This window comes from Protomyctophum bolini (assembly GCF_963924005.1).
Source record: "Protomyctophum bolini genome assembly, chromosome: 18".
NCBI classification, from domain to species: Eukaryota; Metazoa; Chordata; class Actinopteri; order Myctophiformes; family Myctophidae; genus Protomyctophum; species Protomyctophum bolini.
In genome coordinates, this window is record NC_137879.1 from 24,058,192 (window position 1) to 24,073,370 (window position 15,179).

The 15,179-nt window shown below is 40.5% G+C and overlaps 1 protein-coding gene across 4 annotated transcripts in view; it reads left to right on the forward strand.

Annotated features, from left to right (window-relative positions):
* The first annotated feature begins 8,285 nt into the window (after positions 1–8,285).
* LOC308333239 (KAT8 regulatory NSL complex subunit 1-like) overlaps positions 8,286–15,179 on the forward strand; it is a 46,031-nt gene continuing 39,137 nt past the window's right edge. For 2 of the 4 annotated variants that reach the window (XM_080789483.1, XM_080789486.1), the window contains exon 1: positions 12,921–13,397. The gene's annotated coding sequence lies outside the window, so the exon portion shown is untranslated. Of the gene's footprint in view, positions 9,388–12,920; positions 13,398–15,179 lie in introns of those variants that run through there. The other 2 variants (XM_080789484.1, XM_080789485.1) reach the window with 2 other exon arrangements.

The window sequence follows — 15,179 nt, forward strand, 5'->3', positions numbered from 1 at the left end:
TTTTATCACAAACAATTGTGAGTTCAAACAGTGTTCATTTATTTGGTGATGTGCTGTCTTTCTCAATCGTCCTCGGCCCCATGCAGTTATGTGTTAATTTTCTTGCCAGAAAGGTCGAACACATTCCATGCACTATTGTAGACCTCGCTTTTGCTGTCCCCCTTACAACATGCCAATTCTGGAGGACCATAATTAACTGAGAAGGGTAGCCTACAAGCCATCATCTACTTTCCTCCCATTTACAATCTATATCAGTGGAATTAAGTTTAGAAGCATCTGATTTTAGTGGGCTACATAGTTGTGTTAGTTTGCTGCATGATTTCCAAATACTGATTTTGTGGTACACACAACAAGACTGCAGAGGCTATAGAAAGCCAGTAGAGTCTAAGGCAGCATTCTGTGTATTGTATTATACAAAGTTTTAATATTGTAACGTTTAGCACCCTGAGCTGGAGTCGAACCCTGATCTCCAACTCAGTAGACGAGGCAAGCAACAAGACATGCCAAGAGAGCTAGCTCGCTTGGAGGAGCAAGTTACGGCCGGGTCTTTCGCAGGGTCGTTACACTACCCCCTCCTTTCTGAAGTGCACCCCCGCACTTCTCGCTTCACTCCTTGAGTCCCTCATGTCCATCGCGCAAGGGCACGCTCCAGCGGTCCTCATCCCACTTCTGACACCAATGTAACGTTTAGCACCCTGAGCTGGAGTCGAACCCCGATCTCCAACTCAGTAGACAAGGCAAGCAACAAGCCGTGCCAAGAGAGATAGCTCGCTTGGAGGAGCAAGTTACGGCCGGGTCTTTTGCAGGGTCGTTACACTATGAATTGAACCAAATTACGAAAACCACACACTGTAAATCATATTAGCGTATTATTCTTGTGATCAGCACTACAACCATACATTCCTGCATTGCCAACATTACACGCTTGTGTTTTTGATTTTTGATTGATTGAACATTGTGCAGTATATGTACCTCATCTTTCTCACACAAACAAATTATGATGTCAATTGTTATCGATCATTATCATGCCTTTCGAGTTACTGTATAGGCCTACTATACGTGCGCTGTGGTTGTTAAATATGAAATAAAAGAGATGTATTTATTAGTAGAATTTCAAATGGCACTGTAATATATATATATATATATAATAAAATGTACTGTGATGTTGGTGTATTTTCCCAATGCCTTGTGTTTTATAAATTATACTTGATGATAAGTAGTCATAAAGATCCTTTGTGACTACTCATTTTAGGGGTACTGCTGTCTACTACTGAGGATGGGGATTCAATACTTTATTAAAACAGCTTAAGTGCCAAAGCCGTTAAGACGAGTTTGATCTAACTATGTACTGGATGCCAGACGACTTTTATCACTTTTAACAAGATTGTTAACAGTGGAGGTAGTACAGTCAAAGGTTATGCTAAAAGGATAACATGAAAAGCCATTTGTTTCCATTGTACTCAATTCCTCAGTAATACTTAATACATACAATACAATAGTTAAGAATTCAGAATCTCAAAAAGACATCTAAAAAATGATATACAAGAAAGGGGTAGAGGAGAAAATGGCACAATCAGCTGGAGCAGTGTGCACAGGGTATATATACAGTACATGACCTCACAGATCCACTTCCTCTACCAAAGGACAACTACAGGTATATGTCCAATTTAAGACATGGCAGAGTAGCCTTTGCTGTCCAAGTATCCCACGCAAGCCACTATTATCTGACGGTACATGGAAAAGACCAAGCATAGGGCAAGGTTCAACTGTTAGACCTGTGATATATGAATTTACCTCAAATATGGAGGATCAAAAATGTTCAGAGACTTGGGCAAGACCAGAATATGTGGAAAAGACTGACGGAATATACTTTTTTGATGGGCAGAACGCCAAACTGAGGGGAAAAGGCGGACATGGCCTGCCCTGCTACTGAGTATCAATCACTTCATTTCCATATGTCTCAATGTTCATTTAACTTAGAGAGTATACAATAAAATAAATGGTCATACTTTTGTAGTCTGTTTTTAGATTAGTAGAGTTAAATTAACAAGGGGTCTTCACTAACATACATAGTGTACTGTACAGTAAGCATTAGATGCTTCATGCTTGTGATATAAATAAATCTCACATTGTTATTCAACACACACTTGGCTCAGGAGGGAGAGTGGCTGCCTGGGAAACGTAAGTAAGGTTCCCGGTTCGATCCGCAGCTCCCCCTGAGTTAGTGTTGAAGTGTCCTTGAGCAAGACACTGAATCCCAAACTGCTCCCGATGAGAAGGTTGGTGTCTAGTATGGTTACCTCCTCCATCGGTAAGAATGGAGTATAATTTGTAATGTATGTGTGCATTGTAAAGCACTTTGGATAAAGGCACAATATAAATGCACCATTTACCAGATACTGTACATATAGAGATAGTGAACAGGGTGTTGATGACAATTAGGGACACAAACTTTGACATGATTGTGTGATAGGTTAGATAGTCCAGTGGACTTTGGGATGACAGACAGCTACTGCATCAACACAAAGGAAGAATGTGGACTATGTTCCCTGTTCTACCTTGGAATTGAACCATGGTTTCCTCTCCTGCACAAGGGCTGAATATTTTAACTCAACTCAACTAACAGCACATGCCTGCTTGCTCATTGTAGAAATACAACTTTGATACTCTAAATTTGTATAAGTTATATTTTATTGGACAATAGAATTTATTTGCAAAGAAAATACATGGCCGATCTACATTGCAGAGCTTGAAGATTGCCGAATGTTCGTCCCAGAATACGGATGCTATTGCTATAGGGTTAAGACAATAATGTATTGTTGGCTTTGATTGAAGAATCAGCAGGCTTGGGGCACATTTGAAATGAGTGTTACTAGGTGCAGAGTGGAAGGCTGCACTCTGAATGACATTTCTATGACTATGTTGGCCTTCAAGCCCTTGAGACTGAGAACACACAAAATACATTTTGAGTATTGTGTGATCCTTTTAAATTCCATGTATGTGGCTCAAGGGGCAGTAACACTGAACTTAAGTGTTTATACCCCGACAAACATTGGACATTTTCTTCCACAGTCAGAGACAAAAGGGAATTTCTATTTGTAAATTCAGATCACTGCAGATATCTAAAGACAAAGAACTGGAGAGAAATCAGGACAAGAAATTATGTCCACAATGATCTGGTTGGGATAAGGGTTTTCAGGTTCATTACTGATGACATTTCCAATAAATTCCATTGTTTTGTAAAGGTTGGCCAATGGCCACCAGACCTGGTGGCCATAACCTCAGGCATTTCTTTCACTTTGAATTGTACATGAAAGAGGGGTCAGAGAGCGAGGAGACAAAATGCCATGCAGCTTTGCAGGCCATGAGCGAGGACCAGACACATGATGATGCAGACAAGCCTGCACTGTTGTACCATCAGGACACCCTCATGTCAACATTTTGTTTTCTCTTTTTGAACATTATGTATGTAGGCTATCCAGGGTTGTTTTTTCCTTCTTTCCCCCCAGAGGTGGACAGAGGTGGAAAAGCTACTTAGTGCTGAACATCTTAAGGTTAATGTCTGGCTATCAGACAACAAACTGGGTCTTAAAATTAGGGTAGTTGACTTTGAAGTGACAGCTAAGATATCCATTACATACCTCGGGTGTATCTTGGATAACAAGCCTTCAGGAGAAAGCATGGCTCAAAAAGTCATTTCAAAGGTAAGTCAAAGAACAACATTTCTAGCTAGAATATCCAGCATTTTAGATAAAAAAACACCCTAAAAACCCTTGCTGGGGCTCTTGTACAATGCCACTTTGACTATGCCTGTACATCTTGGTACACAGGCATTTTTATGAAACTTCAGACCTCCCAAAATAAATTGATTAGAGTGATCCTTACATGTAAGTTGCACCCTAGAACTCATCGTCTCCCTGCCCACTTCACCAGTCTGGGGTGGCTTAAAGTGGAGGAGAGAGTATCCCAGTTAAATATGTGCCTTGTTCACATGATTAGAAATAATGTAGCACCCAAGTATTTCATTGACTACTTTTCAAAGATTAGTGATACTCACAGGCACTACACCAGAGGTAGCCCTACTGATTTTAAACCCTGCCATTTTTGCAGCAATATTTCCTATATTCTGCAGCAGTTCAGTGGAATGACTTGCCTTCCAGCCTTAAGCTGATCAGTTCTTTCGAAAACTTTAAATGCGCATTAAAAAGATGGTTGGCTGATAACATGACCTACATCTTTTAAATCCATACTGACCTTTTAGATTGGAATAGGTTAAAAAATAATATTTTTTTTTTTAGTTTTTATTGGTTATTGGTTGGGTTTTTGTACTGTGTTTTTGTTTCTTGTTATGTCTTTGTTTCCTGCCCCCCTTCCCCAAAAGGAACAGGGTCAGGGCAAAATACAAATGGTATTTTGTTTTTGTCTGTTTTGTTTTGTTACTACCCATGTCCCCTTTCCCCAAAAGGACCACAACGGAAACAAGCCCTAACGGCTTTCTTCTCCGTCCCCTTGAATCCCTAGCTCTCCTGTCCTCGTGAATGCCTGTGCAACTACTGCTTTAACTTCTCTGTAAATCCTGTATTCGTCTCGGTCCAGATTTTAAGACCAAGTCTCTGTCCGAGTCCCTGTCCCAATAGCTGGTTACATACATACCAGACATATGCAGCCGACCACAGTACTTGCTCACTCTGCTTGTGCAAGTACCGGTAATAATAATAATCTCTATAAGGATAATATTACTGTAAATAGTAATATGATATGATGTAGTGATGTCAATTCCTTTAAAAAAAATCTGTTGTTCCTCAGTTCCATCTGCTTTGACATGTCTACACATTGTCAGTTAGTCCAAAGTCCAGACTTTTGCCTTTTTGCAGACTCATGTGATTTCACCAAATCACATGAGTCTGCAAAAAGGCAAAAGCTGTAGTTGGAGAACTGAATCCTAATGCTTTATCGGTTGCATGTCTGTTACATTTGAGATATTTGTGGCACACTACTAGAGAGCATGTCATGTGTTCCATGATACGTGTAAACTCCCATGAGTCCCATCCATGCTGGCCAAGACACTGCGGATCCCATTAAACAAATCAAACTGTTGGAAGCCTGCAGTCAGGCTGACAGAATGCTGGGGAAGCTGTGGAGTGTAGTAGTGTACACTGTGGAGTCACCGCTCCATCTAGTGGCCACTGTGGCCACTACATTTGGTTAGGGCAAACCCTAAATAAAAGCCTGGGTACTGAGGCTAGGTGGGCAAACCCCAACCAAATTCACTTACAGAAATGTTAGGGAAAACACTGAATTGTGGACAGCTTGAGAAGTAAGCAGAACACCCATCCTTCCGATAAATGTGGATAATAAAGGCCTGCAGTCTGCCCTATGGACACCACAGTCTTACCTATATCCTCCATGAACAAGACAGCAAGTGTGGATTCCAAGGAAACAACAGTTGGGTGATGGTTGAAAAGACAAATATTGGGAAATAGTTAATGGTGGGATTTATCTCTCGAAAGGGTGGGTAGAACAGCTTTAACCTAGTAATAAAGTCCAGATTGCAGTTGTGTAGGACAGTTATCCAGTGGTGAACTGAGCCTTCTATGATGAAGACTTGTTACTGGACCAACACGATGCAATGATTACCATCAGAATATAGAAAGAATCACTTCATTCAGGTAAGAAAAGACCCTCTAAAAATGATAGCGGTCAACACCAAAGTGTTTATTTGTGGTCAGCACTTTGTACCAAGAAACTGTCCTAAGTTGGTTGGACATCTGCCCTTGAACATCTGGGGTTGTTTTGTGAGGATCACCACGTGATAGATCATGAACGCCCCTTTGAGCATGCATTTAAATACGTACAATAACTGATCGTACCTGAACCATGACCCACCTTTTTTAACCACATTTTGGTAGCATAGGATGCATAGCATAGGTCATCGTCATGTTGGCTTGTGGTGGACATTTTTGTCAACATATTATTTTTTGCCACGGACATACAAAATGAGTGGACAAATAACATTACCAGAAACACATAAATAGATAGCCCTGAATAATAGGTCTGTAACTGTGAGTGCTCAAACAGACCCTTATGGGTCCATTTGGTTCCATTTGAACACTTCAGGGGTCTTTGAGAACCACTAGTAGTTGGACGCCATAGTGTCATAATAAATAATTGCCATATATTCTGAAGAAAACCTGGAGATTGACATACAGTAATTGGGTCTTATGATCAAAATAAGAACATCATAATGGTGTGTAAAACAGAAAATCAAAACATTTTGATGGCTCTGGGTAGAAGACAGAGTCAAGTGAATTGAAAATGGAACTGACATTCAAAATGCAGCTCTGCCCTCCATGCATGCCATCAGTGCCCGTACACTTGACTGATTAGTACCTCCAAAAGGTGAGCAACTCCCACAACCACAACACTAGAGGGAGTGTGAATAATGATCTGGTGCCACCCACCTTTAGAACAAATATGGGTAAATTCAAAAAGTCAACCAAAGAACAAGATTCCTTTACAGGATCTCCTCACTGGTCAACAAAAACACCTTGAAGACCTTAACAGGAGCCCTCGTACAAGGTTTCTTTGACTATGCATGCACTTCCTGGTACCACAGCACCTCAAAGGCCCTTAAAACTAGGCTCCAGACTTCCCAAAACAAACTGGTCAGGCTCCTACTTGGCCTCACCCCCCGAACCCACCTCACCCCTGCCCACTTTGACAGGCTGGAATGGCTTAGGGTCGACGACAGAGTACAGCATCTTGCAATGGGTCTGGTCCACAAGATTCGATACCACCAAGATACCCATGTACCTGTCTAAATACTTCCTTAATGTTAACGAAGTCCACACCCACAACACCAGAGGGAGTGCAAGCAACGAACCATGTACAACCCAGATTTGGCACAAACAAGACAATAAATTATATTCGCTCCTATGCCACCAAAATGTGGAACGCCCTGCCAACAGTCATTAAGACATGCAAATCCCTTGACTCCTTCAAAACCGCTCTCAAAGGGCACCTACGGACGGCTGCAATTCGAAACTGGCCCCCGTAAAATCTGAATCCCCCCCTCCCTTTTTCCCCTCACTGTATATGTTTCTTTTCCCTTTTTACCTCCTTTATGATGAATTTCTGTTCTGTTCTTTGACTATATAGAAGTCTCTATTTGTACATCAAAACGGTACGATGTACTGTTTTCATTTTATTGTCTAATAAAATTATCAATCAAGAGAAAAAAAGACTTGTAGGTAAACAACAGCAGCTTCACAAACACTCAAATGGGTCTGTAGCCTAATTCAAGAGGTCAAGACCTGGGAGTCAGTACACTGCAAACTAACTGGAATGTTTCTGGTTCGGCATGACTCGATCCTCCTGACATTTAGTACAAGCGTAGTATATGAGCAAGACACTGACACTGATAGCAATATTGCTCCTAATAGTTAAGATGCTAAATAAGAACTACGAAGGACACATTCTGTGTATTACCATCTTAATGCCAAGACCAAAACACCATCAGTAGCACCACAGTCTGGTCATCTGGCCTTCAACCCTAAAGCTTCCCACTGATGTCACTTGAAGCTTCTATCTCTGTCTTTGCTCACTGAGCTCAGCATCCTTATTGTTCCTTCCAGATATCACTCAACCCACATCGTAATGCACATGCTTTCTCGTAAAGCATGTTTGCTTAAATCTAGTTTAGCCAGGCAATGTTTGTGCTTGGGTGTTACTGAAAAATAGAAATTGTTGATGTGGAAAACATGATAATAATAGCTAAACGGGGAAGGAATGACTTCAGGCAAATTTTGACATAGGCTACAACAAAAAAACAATACATTTATTTGGTCAACGTTTAAGTAAAATATGCTGGCTGGCTGGATCTCTAAATTGTCAAACAAATTGGCCCAGATGAGCTGAGCAACTCGTCTGTGTATAATGCTAATGGCCATGCATTTAAAATAATGCATTTTATAGATATAGCTATAGGCCGAACTGGATTATGAATAGATAGCGAGCGTTATGAGTTGACCACATACATTTGAGAATACAGCCAATGCACTAATATACAACTAATGGTGTTATTGGGAAACAAGCAATTCGATATTTCAGAAGGAAAATATTTTGGTATAATGAAGTTTCTTGAACTTCGGGTAGACATTTCCGCTGTACGGGGTATTTGCATTGGTTGACAGCGGTGACAGCCAGTAAAAAGCGCCGATTCAAAACCTGGACCAATCGCCGAGCAGAGGGCGGGTTGTTATCAAGTCGTCAACGGTTAGTAACAGGACAAGCAGGTAAGTAAGATTTTGTCTTATTAATCTTGCAAAAATTATTGAATGTTTCCAGTGACAGAAAAAAAGAAACTCGTTTAATTGAGTCGTATGAGGACAGCTTTAACGCGTTTAGATTTTTTGCACATTTTTCTGACAAACATAACGGCACACTATTCATCGTAAGTCAGTATGGGATTGGGAAGCTAACAAGCGTTAGCATGCTGGCTAGCTGTGCCTGGATTGCATAGGGTTTACTTTTTCCCTGGCCAATGACCATAACAAATCTCAAAGCACATTTTAACTGTGTAGAGGGCTTGAACTGAGCTCACTTACTTTTGCGAGAACTGCTAGTTTTACTCACTGCGTTAGGAATGCAAAATTACATTCAAGTTAATTAATTATATGAAATGCATGGACAGAAAACGTTTGCTTTTAAGACAAAATTTATACCATATGATCTCCGTATGGCCAGCGTTAGCCAATGTAGCCAGCCCAGCTAGCTTATGGAGAAAGTAACGTTACTATTAATTGAATTACATGGGAAATTAACTCATTGACATTTTATTCAGGTTGAAAAGGGTGTTATATACTTTTTTGGTTTTAAAGCTTGTTTATTTATTTTTCTCAACTTAAGTGCATGATGTTGCTTGCGTTCGTAAGCAATTTCTTCTTGTCTTATACTACTGCTGGCTGCTGCCATTACATTAGCTCAAAACAAACTCTGCTGGCTAGACCATTTCATTTTCAGTCGTTTTATGTAATAATTTACAAGAATGACCCTATAAGGGGGCATAAAATCTGTTAAGCCTTTGTAACATGGACTGCTAAGTATATTTGTCATCATTCATGATTCTATTCCAATTTCTATTTAAAAACATGGTTTTGTATTGGCTTCTAATTTTTAAATACTTTTTTCTAAAAAGACATTCAGTGACATTGTATTCAGTCACTCAATTACTTTAATTAATCTAGCATGGTGCCGGAATAATAACATGTCAATTTATTTAATGAATCTTTCCTTTTTCTTTTAGGTGTTATGCCATTTACTCATGTGGAAATACCAGTTATGGCTGCAGAGATATTTGCAAGGAGATTCTCTGAAATGGAGTTCAAGGTATTTGTTTAAATTATTATGCCGTTTGTTTTTTTGTTTTTGTTTTTTTGCTTTTGTGCCTTTTATTGATAGTTACAGGAAAGAGGGAGGAAGAGACAGGGAGAGACATGCAGCAAAGGTCGTCATGAACGGGACACGCAACACGCTGTCAGGCCAGAGCCTATATGTGGCATGCGCCTGGACCACTAGGCCATCGGGCGCCCCATGTATTTTGATTTTGTGCCAGTTATTCATGCCAGTGTAGTAGTGGATTAGCATAGCTGTCAATAACTGCAATTTGACATGTAAGACCTGCTTAATAACAAACCTGCTGTTTAGGGCTGCAACTATTTATTTTCTATGCGGTTATTTTATTCTATTCCAATTTCTTTCAACAAATCGGTTAACCACTTATGTCCCATTTTCGTCACACAATGGTGTCATGCAAAAATAGTAAATAACTGATCTACAAACTCATGACGTGTTGTGAGCTTGTAGATATATAGCTCTATTTTTGAGTTTGGGAATTTGGGATGAAAATGTTCACCTTTTTAATTACCAGCCCAACATAGGATTAACTAGAAATGCACTCTCTCTCTCTCTCTCGAGATGCCAACTTGTGCCTTGCGCACAAGTAGGCCATACATGAGGTCCTAGAGCAGGCCTGTCGAACTCAACTTGGGGTGAGGGCCACATTGGTCAAAAGGTCACTTTATGTGGGCCACAACGTGTGCTCACGCTGTCTCAGTCACTGCTATAACCACATATATATATATATATATATATATATATATATATATATATACCGGTATGTGTATATATATATATATATAGAGCTACTAACTAATGTCTAATGCAACTGCTGTTCTAAATCCTTTAGACCCGTCTTATCCAATCTTGAAACGTACCTTAGGACCATGAAGTAGCACCAAGAATAAGTCCGTAATAAGAGTTAATAATAAGTCCCTTATTAACTGTTGATGGTGACGTAATAATCTTAAACAAGAGAAGACACCATCACACCGACATATACCCTGACATACATGCATGCATACATGCAAGTAATAATCGACAGAACTCTGACGTCATTGACTCAGACATAATCATAAACGTTGTCAATGGCATAAACAAACCTGACACGCCTACGTATAGTCATGTCACTATGACTCAGACATAACTATAAACAAATGTGAAATCCCCATATATAGACATTATACTGTATGGAGATCCGGTTGTCCAGAACTGCCAATCTGATCCATATGTCCATATATGGATATCCCTTTGTCCAAAACCACTAATCCAACCAATAGGCCCATATATGGGCAATGACATCAATGATCTCCACTCTCCAGATATGGGTATAATTAGGGGACACAGTTAGACAGACAGCTACAGAGATTTAACTATATGGGCACAAAAGGGACACAGACTGATGGGTATAACGGTTACTATGACCTAGACGCAACTTGCAACACTTTATTTTTTATTTTTTTAATGTTGAATCTAGAGTTGCCAAAATGTCCTATCTCATTGTATTAAACAACATTAAACACGCCAACATTGCAGCTGTACGGTTTGTTTTATAAAATCCACCGCAGACCGCTATGAGCTACTTACTTTCTTTCTGTCGATAAAAGAGATTGGAAGTGCTCGTTGGAAATCACCCATGCCATTGTTCGGTACCTGGTACCACCTTTAGAAATTGCACATAATGCAGGAGGATGTTGTGTTGTTGAAAACAAGCACTTCCAAACTCAAATTATCATCTGCACATAATTTATTGACAGAAAGTAGCTCATAACATGTTTTTATGAAACAAACACTTTGCAGATAGAGGATAATTCAAGCTTTCTGTACAGCTGCAAGTTTAATGTTTAATACAATCAGATAGGATTTTTCTGTTTGGATGTATGAGCTGCCAATGGTTGGTGTTTCAACTCTAGATTCAACTTATTAATATGTTAAATGTAGTGTTGCAAGTTGCGGCTAACTACCTCGACATTATGACTCAGACATCAGATCACCATAACATCGGTGTGAGGGCTGCGTATCGACCCAAACTCTAGATGTGACTGCTGCATAGACCAGCATCAAATCATACATTGATATGATTGATACATTGAATCAATTAAAGAGCTATGTTTTGCCATGATACAATGATTATAATTACATAAAACCATAATTATTCACATTGAGGCAGACATACAGACATACATTTTCATGTGAGGACCTACAGAATGTGGAAACTATGTGCAAACCCTGAATATTGGTGCACTTTGTCATTGTAATTTGTCACTGGCAAACACCTGCTGGTCAGGGATACTGAGCCTATTCTAATTTCACAATTTGTGGTGACAGATACATGACATGCCAAAGATGCAGTGTAAACGGTAACTGTCACTCTAACTGTCATTCTATACATTGACAGAATGTAGTAGTTATAAACTGCACATTTCAAGTGTCACTCCCTGGTTATTGCAGCTGCACAAAACTCAGTCCTTCAATCACATATTTTTAAGCAATCCTAGCTTAAGCCTAATAGTTGATAACACATTAGATGGATGTTACTGCATCTTTTGGAGACTTGTATGATTTACAAAAATGTTGTACAGAGTTATACTCCAGTATCTGCATTTGTTTTTCTCCTAAAATTGTTCAACTGCATGCATTACATTACACATGAGAGACTTTTGACTTAAGGTCCTTGCAAACAAAACCAAAAACACAGCAGTCAGTAAGGAACTTTACATAGTAACATTATTGTAGGCCCAAGGCCAAACTTTCTCAAGTAAACAAGTCATGTGCAATGTCTAACATTTTAGCTTTGACTTGAATTATAAGAGAGATTTTTCCCCCTAATGTGAGTACATTTTAATTTCCTAGAGGGAAATGGCAACATTAGGTCTTTTGTTCTTGGTTGTGAAAAAGCTCCTTCAAGTGGCCATTGGTTGTATAGCATATAGCTGTGGTAATAGTGGCCACTCCAGTTCCTGTGTACAATTCCATTGAACTGCAGTCATACACTCCTCCCTTTCCCCTTGGGGTTGTCTGTTATATTCCCAATAGGAACTGTGCAAAATGTTACTGTTGACACAATTAATTAAATAGTTACATTTGCTTTTCATTCTACAGCTTGTCTAATGCTGTATATAATGAGATGCATAAGTTATTAAGTAATAAGATCAGTTATAAAAAAGTGTTTTTTGTAAAAGAGGGAAATAGAAAAGTGACTTTTAAACTCTTGTTCACAGTATACTCGCTATTTAAGCACTGCCCACGTTACTTTATTTGGGCCTATTGTCCTTTGTCCACTACTTTGTCTATTATGTCTAATCTCATCATAACATAGTGCAGAATATACATTGAAAGACAATGCCCTCCTGTGGTGTATCTGCCGGAGAGCTTTTCATGTCGTTTCTTATCTTGCCCTTCTAGTGGCGAGTATGAGAAATGTCTCCCGCCTACCCGCGAGCAACACGCACACACTCACACAGAGACACACCACACGCGCACACACTACACACACACAGCACTTCTGTTTGTCAGACTCAAATCCGAGGGAGAGGAGCTAGCCGCCATTTTCTGAGCGTCTCTCCCTGAAACTGGGGGAAAAGGCTCGCTGTAACGCGGCGTTCGGACCACCTTAACGCAACAAGAATCGGACGTTTTGACACGGGATTATCGTGTGAACACATAGATTTGAAGATATTTGGAACGGAACGGGGCATTATCCGGCCTTGTGTAACATTCTGTGTAGGCGGCGAGGCGGACTAGCCTAGCGCGCTAGCAGGGCGAGCAGCAGCAAGGTGTAGTTGGGTTGATTCGCCCATTTGCCTGATTCCGGAACGGATCCGAGGCGGCTCTGGAACCCGGGCTCTCCAGCTAACCCGGTTGGTTTGTTTTTGGACTGATCGATGGCATAGTTATCTTACCAAGTGGAGTGCTTTGTGATAAACACGGTTTATTATTTTCGTCTAAACTGGGGGATTTGTTGGCCGAAATTCCCTCGGATAGTGCAACCTCGTCACGTGGTAGGTTCCTCCTTTTTCTTTGTTAGGGCTAATGTATACTTGTCGCGCGAGCGTGTGGCTCAGGCAATAATGACGCTATTTTCAACTGGGAAAAGTACTGTCTCGTCTCACGTCGACACTTTAACCAGGGGAAAATAACGTCATTTTTGCTGAAAATACGTCACTTTTGTCGGGCGACATTGGTCATAATTTAAGCCTCTAGTCTAGCCAGTTAGCGAGCCTGAACAGGCAGGTCTACTCCCAACTTACTTGTGTGACATTATCTTCATTAACATGAGCATTATGTGACAAGGACGATACTGAATCCACATCATCACAGAACTGCGTAATGACTTATCTGAAGATCTCACCCTGCAGCGACCATCCGATCTGCTGCTTTAATGCGTTGATTTGACGTAAATAAGTTGTGATCCACTGGGATTCTTGGTTGCCTATTTCGCCAGTTCTCAAGCTTTCAACGTTATGTTTTCAGTAACGTTATTCCTCAAGTAATCATCTCTCGCCACTGTGTTAATCGTTAACATTTGCAAACCAGTGTAGGATTTGGCAGGCGATCAGAGTAATTACATTTAGTATGGCTACCGAGACTAAAGGGGCTACAATAACGTTACGCCTTTGCGACGCAGAGAAAAACACCGAGTTCTATGGTCTTCACGTAGGCTACTATATGGTTATGTGATGTGAGTAGGTAACATTATACTGCAATTGGCTTACTAGTCCTGCATGCTAGCCTGCTACGTTAGCAGGCTGTTTCTTGCATCAGCAGCTCTGCTGGGCTATAACCCTAGCCAGAAACCAGGCGCATTAATTTGCACGCAGTGTATTGAGTGACATGGTTTAGCTGGATATCCCCATCTGATCGCTCGCGTGCGTATATTCTGCTTTATAGTTTATACCCCTCCATTCAATGGCTGGTCTTGGTAACGCAAGATCACGGTGAATTCTGGATGATATTCGGCGACAGCTATCGGACTTACAAGCTCGTCAAAATGTTGCGGAGCCTCTGAGCCACGCGTGACTGGAAGACATTTACAGAGGCACCAGTTTTCATATACATTGGGGGGGGGGGGGGGGTAGACGGTCCCACGCCTCTAGTCATTAAGATTTAATCTGTAGGTGAAACGGATGTTGTGACAGGATGGTTTACCGGAAGATAGTCAATTCAAAGGCAATCACGGTCTAAGCGACGATCGCACTAATTACGGCAGTATTTGTGGATAAATTGGGTGCATTTGTTGGTGCGGAATGGGCGGTTTTAGTTGGATGAATTGCATTGCATAATCTTCTGAAATACCAACATGGCGTAGTGTGTGCTGACTGGAAACTGCGGTGGAATACTGAAGCCCCCCCATTCATCTGGCCTGACAAGACCATACGGTCATATAGCCTGCTTTTTATGTAGTATTTTGTTATAAGCAGTCAACATTTGGATCTCTCTCACACACACACACACACACACACACACACACAGTTCTTCCATGGCACTATTATTGTAAATAATATTTGCAAAACACATTTTTTCTGTCCTATGTTAGACAATTTCAACATTTTAGAAGATTAACCAAGCTTTGAGTTTTTCATGTGAAAATGACAGGAAGCGAGGTAGGGTGACATCATGTGCTTTGGACTAATGCTGAGGCCTAAATCCACCTACTTACACGCCCTTATGTGAAACCCTGACTTACCAGGGCACATGTAGGCCAGTAGGGTTTGAATAATTTGCATGAGCTTTGCCTGTTTCTGCCCTCAACTAGTCCCAAATTAAACAGCTCATTAGACTAT